Source organism: Gorilla gorilla, chromosome 21, assembly GCF_029281585.2.
Source record: "Gorilla gorilla gorilla isolate KB3781 chromosome 21, NHGRI_mGorGor1-v2.1_pri, whole genome shotgun sequence".
In the NCBI taxonomy this organism is placed as follows: domain Eukaryota; kingdom Metazoa; phylum Chordata; class Mammalia; order Primates; family Hominidae; genus Gorilla; species Gorilla gorilla.
Genome location: NC_073245.2, coordinates 63,363,461 through 63,377,638, shown reverse-complemented (window position 1 = coordinate 63,377,638; position 14,178 = coordinate 63,363,461).

Here is a 14,178-nt window from a genome sequence, read left to right as displayed (position 1 = left end):
AGACTCCTGTCTCAGAAAATATATATACGTAACAAAAGCCAGCACGCTGGAAGTCTGACCGGCTGGGCACCTAAATCAAAGAACAATTGCAAATGATGTTGCCCACTGCACTCTGTAAACATGCATGGGGGAGAAGGTTCTGGTTGTAATGGCCCTCACATTCATTCATGTAAGACTCCTGCTTCTCTCCTGACACAGGCAGATATATTGCTGTATCGGTGGGAGGGATGCCAAGAGCCCTTGAATTATTTACTATTAAAAGGCACTGAGCTGCCGGCGCCCTCTCTGAATTATTTAGCACTCTCAGGTAGTTCTGTATGCGCAATATGCATACGTTGTGTTCGCATTCACTGTTAAAAGTGACTTTGTTCTAGGCAGTGTTGGGAACGTCCCTGTGTCTGGTATCCGTTACTCAGTCCATCCTGAAGTCAGGAAGAGCTAATGGTGTTTGCTAGGGGCACAGAGGTTCAGAATGAAAACCAGGAGGAAACAGAGGGATTCGTGTCCCCCATAAAGGTAAGATGACAGGGTACCTCTCTCAGGGCAAAAGGCAGAGCAACACAGACAATGAGGTTTTAGCTGCCCCTTGACTGAGAGCGCACTGGGTGCCTCATGCCAAGTCTTTCTCTCAAAATGTAGGATATCTATCCTGCCTTTCCTACGGTAGCCGGTAGATAAGACGCATGTATATGACAACGGAGGAGAAAGCAAAATGGTGTTCATCTAACCTTCACCTCTTATATCAGGCGACCTCTGACTCTTACCCCTCACAGTCTTGGATCCTACATCTGTAAAATGGGAGTGATGAGACGTTCCTTGTGGCACAGAGCTGAAGAGCAGGTGAGTTTCAGGCAGAATCCGTACACGCTCATCTGTCTACACCTGACACTGCATAGGCACCAATAAGTGTGCAGGGGATCTGGAAAATGAATGAATGTGAAGAGAGGCAGTTGCTGTCTGATTGGATAAAAGGAGACAGAAGAACCCGCCGTGATTGAGTCCTGGACAGCAGTGATATTGGGGGAGCTGGGAACCAACTTTCCTTCCTACTTTATCCTTTTTTATCTTAAATTTTAATTGTTATGGGTATGTAGAAGGTATATTTATGGGGTACATGAGATACTTAGATACAGGCATGCAATGTGTAATCATCACATCAAGTAAAAGGGCGTATCTAACCCCTCGCTTCATTCTTGCAGGTCCCAAGTCCTTCTGCTGTGCTAAGGACTGCAACATGTGTGGGATGCAGAGATGCATTTAATAAACATTTATTGAGCATGTACTATGTGCTGGGCACTGTTTAAAGCTGTGGGAATATATTCATGAATTAAAAACCAGGCCAAAATACCCATCCACTCTAGTATAAAGAAAATAGAGTTGCTGTCCTCGAGGAGCTTAGAAAGAGAGATGGGTAAACGAATCATAGCATAAGGTGTCACAGGTGCAAGGAGCAGAGAAGGAAAAAGGCAACAGGCATGGGGATAGGTGGGCGGGGTTTCAAGAGAAGCGTCATAAAGGAGGTCGCATCTAAGCTGAAGTGAGGGGCTGTCAAATCCTCACCTGCACTATACACAGAGATGCTTGGGAAAGATGCTGGGCTTTGGCTAATAGTGGAATTCTCAGTTCATAAAAGGGCAGTTTCAAAGTTGGGGACTTGTGCTGCCATAACAGATGAATTTCTGTGTTAACTTGAGGAGATAATAAAAATTTTAATTAAACATCTGCTGGGTTACAAAAGGCAGCCTCATGAAAAAGTAATCTCTGTCATTTCCTCTTGAAAACGTCTAGTGGAAAGTAAATGGGGAAAGGAGCCTGATAAAATACAAGGCAGCATCTCAGCCAGGCTGGAGATCTAGCATGGAAAATTGGGAGAGCTTTTTCTTCTCCTTTCTCTCCAACCTCTACTTGAAAGTATCTATTTCCTTAGGGGCTGCCTGTAAAAGAACCTGCAGTCAGCCCATTAACAGCATTCAGGCAAATCCCAGCACTTCTGGTGGGTGGGAGGAGAAGAGGTTGAAAGGAGCTTCAGTGTCAAGGTCAGCCTTGGGGCTCATTTGGTTGCAAATGATGGAAACTCAATCTGTCTTCAGGCATGGATGGATCCAGGTACTCATGATGCAATCAGGAATTTGTCTCTGACCATCTCTGGTCTCTGTCTTCCTCTGCATTGGCTTCATTCTTAGAGGGCATCCCCCATGTCCTAGCAAAATGGCCTCTGTAGTCCCAGGCGTACATCCTACCAGCTGAGCACCCACAGCAGAAAGATCATCTCTCGTTTAATAATGCCCACGAAAGTCCTGGGATTGGCTGTGAGTGGCCCGACTTGGGTCACACGCCCATCCCTAAACCACTTTCTGTGACCAGAGGAGTATGCATATGCATTCTCCTATGTGAGGGATGGGTCACACATCCCCTGTCAGCACCAAGGGTCTGGAGTCAGACCTTCTTGAACCACAGGGTCTGAGAGTGGAGAACTGCTAACTCATCAAAGTCAAACTAAGGCTCAGTTACCAAAATAAGGGGGGAAGTGATACCAGTCAGATCAGAACCACCATCACCCAGTAGAGGCTCCTGGGAGAGTTTATCTCAAGGAGAGATGACTTAATGCTGCCACTGTGTGAGCCTGGGATCCCAAAGGAAGGTGTGATTCTCAGTATACATTGGTGTCTAAACCCTGAGCCCCACCTTAACTAGGTGACCTTGACCATGTGTGCTCACCCCGAGGAGAAGCAGGCTGTGGGTATAGTGTATACAGCCTAATCCCCAAGCACTGTGCCGCATCAGGGTCCCAGCAGCCCACTGCAGTAGCCCGCCACAAAAACATATGGCAAAAGTCAGGAACCATCCCCCCCTTAGCTGCTGTGCCGATCGGTTACCATGAGCTTAGGAAGCGCTGGCGGCTGGGTGACCAAAAGGACCTGCTCCCCAGCACAGGCAGAGCAGCAGGACTTAAAGGCTTATCTCAGGGGAGGCATCAGAAACCATGGCCACGGAAGCCACATGTGGCTGGGGCTGATATGTGTGCACATGTGAAACCCCTGGATACAATCAGAAGTGTCTGATGAGTGAGCAGATCCAGGCAGGAGTAACAATAACAACCATAAGCCACCTCGTACCAGGCAGGCACTGTACTGAGCACCTGAGGACATCATTTCTTTTCATCCTAACAGCAACCCCAGGAAATAAGAATCACAACCCTTCTTTCATGGATGAGGAAACTGAAGTTGAAAGAGATTATTTCACTTGCCCAAAGTCACACAACAGTAAGTGACAGAGCTGGGATTTGAACCCAGGACTCCTGTACCACATAGGTCGTGCTATTCTCACTTCAATATGGAACCCCCCATACACACACACACAGACACACACACACACACAATATGGAACCCCTCCATACACACACACATACACACATACAGAGCAGGTAAACACTTTGCACACATCCACAGTGAGGTACCAGATCATGCAGGTTACAGAGAAAATGAAGAATCATCTGTGGTCCAGAAGTAGACATTTTAGTGCTGGGGGCTGGGTTCTGGTCCTGATTGCAACCGTTTTAAGTTTCTGGCCTCCTGCAGGTCACCTAAGTCTCTCCTAGCTGTTTTATCCCCTGTAAAAAGGGAATGATAGTATCCTGACCACCCCGAGAATTCCATAGGTTCATGCACATGGATGTGTTTGAAAACCGTGAAGTGCAGCATAGATGTAAATAATCATAATAATATTCTGCAAAGAGGAGGCCAATTAATGTATTAAATATTTTTGAAGGAGAAAATGGTTTGTGTTGATACCACAACAGTTTCTCAGCATGAACAATACCATCTGCCTGCAAATATTGTGATGTGGGAAGAAAGAAACAATCTTTACCCAATTATCTTCCTTATAAAGATATACTGAAGTACAATTAATTCTCTAACTCTTCTATAATATTCTCTTAATTAGTGGTAAAAATAGGCATTTCTTCCCAAAGCTTCTGCTGTTATATACTAAACGCTGTTTCCTCATTCGTAATATGCTAATATACTAGTAATTAAGAGCTTTGAGATTCTGTTTAATGACTGCGTTTGGTTTGTTGAGGATAATTGCATCTCCTACCCACTATTCTGGAGTTCCCAGGCACAATCTAGGAGCATAAATGGGCACAAAAGGAATAAGGGGAGCCCCTCCCCTCTCTGGGTGGTGGCCCCTTCCAGACCTGTCTCCTCTAGACTCTGAGGGGCACGAGCTTGAGCACTTTCCCTCCTCCTTCCTGCAAAGCGCAGTGTTCTCATGGCACGCGCATTTCCTCCTGTCCCTGCCTTTGGACTTGACATCTCACTCCCTCCAGACTTCTCACCTGCAGCCTGCAGCCTGAAGATACCACCTAGCGCAGGCTTCTCAGCCTCAGCCCTGCTGACATCCGGGGTGGGAAAATCCTCTGTCGTGGGGGCCGTGCCCTGCACCAAAGGATGTTCAGCAGCATCCCTGGCCTCCACCCACTAGTGAGTAGCACCCCACCTCCCAGGTATAACAATCAAAAATCTCCCCAGGCACTGCCAAATATCTCCTGGGGCAGGCGGGGTGCAAAATCAGCTCCAGTTGAGAACTGCTGAGCTGGTGTAAAAAGATTAAGAACAATGGAAAAGTCTATTCATGGAGGGTCAATTAAATAAATCATGGCACATTTCTCTAGTGAAATTTCTTCAGCAGTTAAAAAGAGTAAGTCGGCCCTATACAAACCGATGTAGAACAACCTCCAAGCAAAAAAGTCAAGGAGCAGAACAGCATCTATAGGAAGCTGATTTTTATGTTCACTATATTTGCATTCAGGAGAAGGACGCAAGAAGATTGTAACAGTTGTCACCTCCTTGGAGGACACTTTAGTCTGTTCTGACTACTATAACAAACTACCATTGACTAGGTGGCTTGTAAACAACTGAAATTTATTCCTCACAGCTCTGGAGACTGGAAAGTCCAAGGTCAAGGTGCCAGATAGATTTGGTGTCTGGTTGATATGGTTTGGCTGTGTCCCCACCCAAATCTCATCTTGAATGTAGCTCCCATAATTCCCATGTGTTATAGGAGGGACCCAGTGGGAGGTAATCAAATCATGGGGGTGGTTTCCCCCATACTGTTCTCATGGTAGTGAATAAGTCTCATGAGATCTGATGGTTTTATACAGGGAAATATCTTGCACTTGGCCCTCATTCTGTCTTGTCTGCCGCCATGTAAGACGTGCCTTTCACCTTCTGCCGTGATCGTGAGGCCTCCCCAGCCATGTGAAACTGTGAGTCCATTAAACCTCTTTTTCTTTATAAATTACCCAGTCTCAGGTATGACTTTTTCAGCAGCATGAAAATGGACTAATACGCCAGTAAGGGCCCGTTTCCTGGTTCATGGTTGGCTGTCTTTTTGCTGCATCCTCACATGGCAGAAGGGGAAAGGGAACTCTCTCAGGCCTCATTTATAAGGGCACTAATCCCATTCATGAGCTCTCATGACCTAATTACCTCCCAAAGGCCCCACCTCCCAATTTCAACATGAATTGCAAAGGAACACAAACATTCTATCCATAGCAGAGGGTAACCAGATAGCTGGACATCAACACAGAAGAAAGCCTTGACATGTCTCAATTTTTGTATGAATTTTGTTCCACGGACATGCATTACTTATTTAAAGAATAAATATAATTAAAAAAATACCTAACACATTGTTTGACTTGGAACAGCCTCAAATTCTACTTTGGTTCACTCCTCAGGGAGCCTCTCAGACAGGATTTTTTTAATGTCACATTCTGTCATCTTGAACATAATCAACAACTCACATCTTGAAAGCAGTTTCCAAGCCAGGCAGACTGATGTGTTCTGTGTGAGGCCAGGCCACTGCTAGGTTTTCAGAGAGAGAAACTGGGGCCTAAGGCTTGGGAAGTTCAGGTCCCTGATTCTGAGATGACCTCGAGTCCTCTGTGACATTTCACAGCCAGGATTGATGAGAAAGCTGAAATATAAAATCCAGAGATACAAAGGATCACCCTGGAGGGGGAATTTTGATTCATTGCTTTATGGAAAGAATTTAAATGGGACTGCTTCAAATAGTGAGCCCCTTTGGCAGAAGAAAAATACATCTTGCCTGAAAAGAAGTGTGATTTATTTCACCCTCTTTAGGACTGTCTCTGATGAGAGACGTTTAAGTCCTGCCTCATACATGGGTCAGATTATGGGTAATGAACATGGCATAAGAGACTTTAAAAGCCATTTTATCTTTCTGGTATCAGTCTCCTCATTTGTCAACCTCTCAAGTCATTGAGCCAGACCAGTATTTTCCAGTGTGTTTGCTACAACTCTGCAGAAAAGTATGAGTTGTTATGCAAGAGACAAGGCCTCAAGAATAACTAAGCTTGAGAAAAACTGGCTTAAAGGAAGTTAGGCAAGTTGCTTTTTGCAGGACTTCTCAGAGCCTTTATTGAGAGGGACAGTATTTTTTCTTGAAAAATTAATGTGTGAGGTTTCTTTCCTTCCTACATTTTCCAGGGTCTTTTTCCTAGAAGGCATGGAGACCCATCTCTGCTTCCCAGCCCTGGGGACTATTGCAGGATAGGCAGAGAAGCCGCCTCAAATCAAAGTTTCTTTCTGCCTTTAATAAGTCAGCTGAAATAGCACGGGAATGTGACATGTCTTCCAGTAGCAGAAAAACAGTGATGAGTTTCAAAGGCAAGGAGAGAGATAAAAGAATCTGCAACACTACAGACAGAAGATATTCTGGGGCTTCACTGCCCTGCAAAGTGGTACTCTCCAGCCCCCTCCTCCGTCACAGGCCCCCACCAATCAAGTAGATAACAAGACCCAGAGAAGTCGCTGGCAAAGAATTCCATTTGTCAGAGGCAGCAAAGCTTCCAAACAAAAAGAGTGATCACTCAGAGGATGCTTGATAACTGGAGGAGCCCCCCCACCACCCCATGCCTTATTGCTTTCTGAGATGCCCCTCCTGAGACTTTGTACAACACCAGGTGAGGAAACGCCTGTGATGACCAAGGCTGAATCTTCCAGTAGCCCGGGGGAGAGCAGCTCAGAGAAGCACGAGTGGGTTTAAAATGTATTTTTTAAAAAATCAATGACAACAACAAAATGCAGGATTTGGGGCATACCTGAAGTTTGCCAGCTGAGATTCATGTCTACAACAAGGGCTAAAGGGCAGAATGAATCTCTAAGAGGGAACACAGCCTTCCTAAACTTCTCTGTTTGTGGGTCATAGACGTCGTGATGAGTCTATGAGGATGATAAAGAAACAACATAAATTGCCGAGACTAATGGAACACCCAATGCATTCTACTGGATGTCCTATAGTTCTACCAACTAATAGACCACCCCAGCCCTTTGGGGCTCAGAGGAGGACTCGATGGAGGAGACAAAGAGAAGATATTAGGGAGGAAAAGTAAGCTGCTTAGATGGTGCCCAGAAACTGAAGGGTAATTTAGCATTTCTATCAAGAGCTGCAAAAAAAGTGTGTGCCTTTTGGTCTAGTAATTCTTCTTCTGGGTAACTGTGATAAGGATTTAATATAGAATGCTAGGGGAATTTTTAGGTAAAAAAAAAAATAAGTTATTCATAATTGGGAATGCAAGGGAAGGAAATAAATTGAAGTCCAAGAATTGGAGAATGAACAACTAAATTACAGCACCTCCATCTGATGAACTATTACGCAGCCATTAACAGTAAGGCTTATGGAAAAATGTTAGTGATATGAAAATATTTAATGTAAGGGAGCAAAGCAGGATACAAGTTGGTACATTTTGCACATCTCAACTGGGAATAAAATGCACGGAAAAAAACCCTGAAAAGAAATGTACCAAAATGTTAACTGTAGCAGGCAAGCAGGGAAGGATGGAAAAACCAGAGGAAATGGTTTTATAGCAGCCGAGGGCAGCGTGTAAGGTGCAGGTGGGAATTCGCTCTATATCACGATGTCAGGCTGCAAGAGCCCACCTGGAAAGGAGAGATGGGCTGGTCAGAGGAGGGCAGGTGACAATGAGAAGAAGGCACAGCATACGTCCTCTCCCAGATTCTGAAATAGGGCCCTGTATTAGTTTTTTACGCCTGCCATAACCAAAATGCCACAAACTCAGCGGCTCAAAACAACACAAATGTATTGTCTTACTGTTACTGTAGGTCAGAAGTCCAGGAGGGCTTGACTGGGTCCACTGCTTAGGGTCCACAAAGCCAAAGTCAAGGTGTCAGCAGGGCTGTGTTCCTTCCTGGAGGCTCTAGGGGAAAATCCACTTCCAAGCTCATTCATGCTCTGACTCAATTTCGTTTTCTGTGGTTGTTGGACTGAGGTTCCCATTCCTTGCTGGCTGTCATCCAAGGCTGGTCTTTGCTCCAAACAGCTGCCTGCATTCCTTCTCGGGTTTTCCATGAGACACTCTCTACTTCCAATCCGTCTGACTTCACCTTCTGTCCCATTTCTCTGCCTCTGGCTAGAGAAATTTCTCTGCTTTTACGGGCTCTGGTAATTAGACTGGGCCCACTCAGATAATCCAGGGGAACCTCCCTATTTTAGGGTCCATCCGCAAAGTCCCCTTTTCCATGTGACATATGGTATTGGCAGGTTCCAGAGATTAGGGTGTGGGCATCTTTGTGGGCCATTCTGACAACTACAGATCCCACCTCCCTTGCCGCCTCATTTCAAGAGCACCTGAAATGAGCACTCACTTTCAATCACCCGACACCACACATCAGACTAGGCCTGCCATCCGCCATCCAGTCTAAATGAACCACAGCTGTCTGTCTCCAAATGTGTGCCCAGAGCTGGAACACATCTAGCAACTCCAGCAACCTGAACGGGGCGCCGCACAGCCACGATTGGTTGTCTTCTCCTCAAGAGCCTCAAGAGATTGTTACGTAGCCAACACCAACCAGGCTGCACCTACTCAAATCAAACATTTGTCAGGTGGCTGTAAAAAAAATGTGAGACAGGGCTAGGCATGGTGGCTCATGCCTGTAATCCCAGCACTTTGGGAGGCTGAGGCAGGCGGATCACTTGAGGTCAAGAGTTCAAGGCCAGCCTGGCCAACGTGGTGAGACCCCGTCTCTACTAAAAATACAAAAAATTAGCTGAACATGGTGGTGCCTGCCTACAATCCCAGCTACTTGAGAGGCTGAGGCATGAGAATCACTTGAACCCAGGAGGTGGAGGTTGCAGTGAGCTGAGATCTCACCACTGCACTCCAGCCTGGGTGATACAGTGAGACTCTGTCTCAAAAAAAAAAAAATGTGAGAGAGAAGGAGGAATGACAATTCCTGTGCTGCCCTCATCACTCTGCCAAACTCTCCCAGCCTTGGCTGAACGCTCCTTGGAGTCGCCTGGGGAGCCGTCCCTGAGAGAGGCTGGTTCCTGAGCCCACCTCCTCAGACCAGCTGAATCAGACTTTCTGGACAGCGAGGCCCTGGAATCTGCATTTTCAATGTGTCCTCGCTCTCCCCCCGGTAATTCCTATGCACACTGTTTAAAGGGGTGTCTGTAACTTGAAAGACTGAAGCTAATAATGAGAAAGGTGCATGCCTTGAGTGAGAGACAATCAGAGGGCAGTTGGACTCTTTCCTCAACTCTGAAATTAATGCAGCATCGAGGGGAAGCCTTCTGGGAAACAGTGAAGAAAAAGAGAGACTGGAACTGCAAAGCCAGACAATGGGGTTCTGCTGAGGAGAGTTCACGGTGCAGGGCATGCAGGAAGATGGACAAGCCAGCCTGAGTGGTGGTGATCTTGGCAGCTGGGTTGGAGGATGAGCCTCAAGTAGAGCTAAGCTGAAAAGGTGGCACAGCACCACTGCAGTGCACAGGTCTCGGGGCCAGGTGGACCTGGGGTCACCAAGTTCCCCAGCTGTCTTATGCTGGGAAATAGCTCATTCTCTCTTAGATTGCTTCTTTAGCTGTGAAATGGGGATAATGATAGTCCTTTCTGGATAGGGCTCTCAGGGAGGTGGTTCCCTTAAGGCTGTTTTGCTTGTATCAGTGAAGAATGCGCTTGGCTGCAAGTAATAGAAAACCAATGACAGAAGTCCCAGAGGTTGGTTCTTATTGGCAAGGGTTCTTCAGCAACTCCACAAGATCAGGACAGAGGTCTCTGGCTCTGTAGGCAGGGCCTCCCAAATGTACACACTGGTCACCTGGAGACCCAGGTGCAAATTTGAGTGCAGTAGGTCTGGAGTGGGGTCCACATTTCTAACAATCTGGCCTGCAGACCACACTCTGAGTAACTTTTTTGAGACGGAGTCTTGCACTGTTGCCCAGGCTGGAGTGCAGTGGCGTGATCCCGACTCACTGCAACCTCCGCCTCCCAGGTTCAAGCGATTCTCCTGCCTCAGCCTCCCAAGTAGCTGGGATTACAGGCACCCGCCACCACACCCAGCTAATTTTTTTTTTTTTTTTGTATTTTTAGTAGAGACGGGTTTTACCATGTTGGCCAGGCTGGTCTTGAACTCCTGACCTCATGATCCGTCCACCTCAGCCTCCCAAAGTGCTGGAATTACAGGCGTGAGCCACCGTGCCCAGCCTGGAGCCTTTCTTTCATGGCTACAAAACTGCTGCTTTGCTCCAGCCATCACATTTTCAGGCAAGGCACAAAGAGGCACAAAGGGGCTATGCCAGCCATATCTGCTCCTGTTATCTAGGGGGAAGAAAAAAATGGAGCTTTCTCACGAGCTACCAGAGCAGACATCCTTGTGGGTTTTGTTGGTGTAAAACGGGCCTTGCAGCTAGCCACAGCTACACAGGAAGCTGAGAAAATGGAAAACAAGATTGTTAGGATGGGCTTAAAGTTTAACCCTTAAATCAATCACAATTCACCCAGAGCTGGGCACTCTGCCACCCAGTGTAAAATCAGGTTTGGCAAGAAGGAAAGGATGGATGCTGGGGAGCAAACGGCAGCATGCTAGCCACACTCCACTGCTTGTTTCATGAATAAAGCACTTCACATAAACTCTCAATAAATGGTAGCAGTTTATCAGCAGCATCTCATTAACATGTATTAAGAGGACAAAATGCCAGTTGCCTTCCACACTCCCAAATAACCTCATGCAGAACAGGGGAGGGGGTATGAGGCCTCCTGGACTGCGCAGAGCCTACAAGGTCATGGGAACCACCTTGAACAGCCCAAGGAAAGTGTCTACACAAGTCAATATCTAAGCTCCCTGGGATCATGGGTTACAGAGGTAAATCCTGGAGCACACGGCCAGGTTTGCTCAGCTTCTCTGTAGCTCACACTTCCACGAGGGGCGATTTCCAACTCCACCCTTGCCCTCTTCCTGAATCACAGCCCGAGATTCATAAAAAGAAAATGCAGGGCCTTTCCTGAGGTTGTATCAAAGTAAAGCTGCTGCCTTCTTTTGAGTTGCAAGGAGGGATACATGGATCGGACCCACCTCGTGAATTCAGCCAACAGGAGAAAGTATCTTCATGGAGAGTCTTGAGTCTCCTTCTGTTTCCAGGGTCAGAAAGGAAGAAACCCCAGAGAACCTGGAAGCCCTGGAGACAAAGCTTCAGCTGCCAGCTTCCTATTGGAATGTACAGGGTTGGAGCTCCCCTCCAGCTGGAAGCCATCTGACCTTCCAGGGCCCAGTGGACAGGGACCTGGTTAATTCTAACCTCCCTGCAACTTGTCCCCTAGGTTTTGTTTTTAACTGAGTTTCTGCCATGAGCAATGTTACATCATGGTTATTGTCGGAGTCTATTTTACAGACAGAGAAAAAAGCAAAGAACCAGAAAAGTGAGCTCTGAAAACTCAGTCTAAAGTTGTCTAACCTTGAAGGATGTTGTGCTTAGTCTCGTTAACAAGCTATCACTGGTGTTAGAGTTTTTACAAATGAAAAGGGCCCTTCATTTTTCATTTGTAAGGAAGGAGTTATGGGCATAAAGAAAATTCAATGAGATTTGGAGTCCAAAAGCCTGAGTTTAGATCCTGGTTTTTTCCACTTAGCAGTTCTTTGATGAAACTGAGCCAGTTTCACTGAACTTCACCTATATGGATATTGGTAATAAGAATGGAGATATTAATATAATCATTATAACACTTGAGAGGATGCTTAGTGGCACTGTTCTAATTGCTTTACATGTATTCACTCATTCTGCCACAATACTGAAGTCGATGCGGTTTATCATCCTCCCCATTTTTCAAATGGGGAAACGGAGGCACAGAGAGATTAAGTAACTTCCCGAGGACAACAACTGATAAGCGGCAAAGCTATGACTCCAACCCAGGCTTATTTCCACTCTACACCACTGCTGTTTGCAGCATTGAAAATGCTAGACCACATGGGGTAAGATTTTGATACTCAGGTATCATTATCCCCATCTTATACAGAAAGAATATGTGACTTGCCCAAAGACACGGAGACCACCCACCTCCAGAGGCCCAGGGAGACACAAGAAGGTAGCTTCTCTGTGGGTTCCCTCCTCCCTCCCCTTCTGCAGCCCAAGTCCCCACAAATGGCCCCCCTGATGGAGCCTCATCCTCAGTCCTCACAGTCCCCACCCACGCTGAGCACAGCCCTGCAGCCCATGGCCTCAAATCAAGAGCACCAGCCCCCTATTCATCCCACTGGCAGGAAAACCAGTTAAGCATTTTGCTATTTTTATTTCTGCCAAAGCCATCGGGTGATGCAAAGAACAATTTCTTTTCCTTTTTCTTTTTTGTCTTTATTAATACATAATTACCCTTCCTCCATCATTCTACAGAATGTGTGCTTTTCTGTCTAACATTGAGTCTATTTAAAAGCTGGGGTGAGACGTATTTTCAATGCCCAGAAAAAAAACACTTGTTTGGTCCCTGGAGGGGAGAATGAGCAGAGATGAATATAATGTTTGTGTTACTGACTGTTGTTCCTCATGAAAGGCTGTAACGAATAAGAAATAAAAGGCAGGGGGTGGAGGGAGGGGCAGAAAGATGGAGCTGTGTAACTGCAGGCTCCTGGCCCTTTCTGAAGCCACTGGCCTGGCTAAGAATCAGCCTTGAGTCTCCACATTACTCCATCATGGTGGGTACAGGGTACAGGGTATTCCATGCCAAAACTCCACTGCTCTTGACCAGTGAGTTCATTGCTATTCAGGTCTTCCTTTGAAAATGATGAAAGTGTACCTAATCCATGGAAAGAGAAAAAAGCACACAAAACAAATATTCCCAGTGGTATTAGCACAGCAGATCTGACAGGGGCTGGCCTGTGCAGTTGAATCTCAATTGAAGGAGATTAGTGGGAAGGGGGGCATCACTAGGGGATTTATAAAGATGAAGAGAGAAGCTTGCCTACACAGTGTATGTTATATATAGATTGATAAGATTAACAATACAGAAACCTATGTAGGAACTATACTAGAAGCATCAAAATAATGATGGTGAGGAGTAAGTCAGAAAATGCACATACCAGACCAGGCACTGTGGCTTTCTCCTGTAATCCCAGCATTTTGGGAGGCCAAAGTGGGAGGCTCACTTGAGGCCAGGAGTTCAAGACAAGCCTGGGCAACATAGTAAGACTCCAACTCTATAAAAATTTAAAAATTAGCCGGGTGTGATAGCACGTGCCTGTGGTCCCAGCTACCCAGGAGGCTGAGGTGGTAGGATTGCTTGAGCCCAGGAGGTCGAGGTTGCAGTGAGCTGTGATCATGCCACCACACTCAAACCTGGGTGACAGAGCAAGAACTTGTCTCTCTAAATAAAGAAAATGTACGCCTGGCTACATGTTAACTATCAGCCACCACGATGCAACTAGCTTGCTGATATGAATGGTTATGATGTCACTGTGTAATAGAGTCATAACCACACCTAACATTTATTGGAGAGATACACTGTTCTGAGTGCTCCACTGCCCACAACAGCCCCTAGAGATAGGTACTCTTATTGTCTCGATTTTGCCAATGAGGAAACTGAGGCACAGAGAAGTACATTACTCAGGTCACTCACTAGAAAATGACAGAAAATAACTCAAAGACTCTGGCTCCAGAGTCCACGGTTTCAGTAACCATCAGAACAGCAGGGCTTTAGCCCAGTGGCTAAAAGAAGACTTTAGACTCAGACTGACCTGGGTTCAAAAGACAGATCTGTGACTCTTATTTCCCCTACAGAATCACAGTACTTTTAAACCCTGGAGAACCATGAAGATGGCAGATTGAAACTCCTTGATTTACTTGGGAGCACAAGAGAAACCTCTCCCC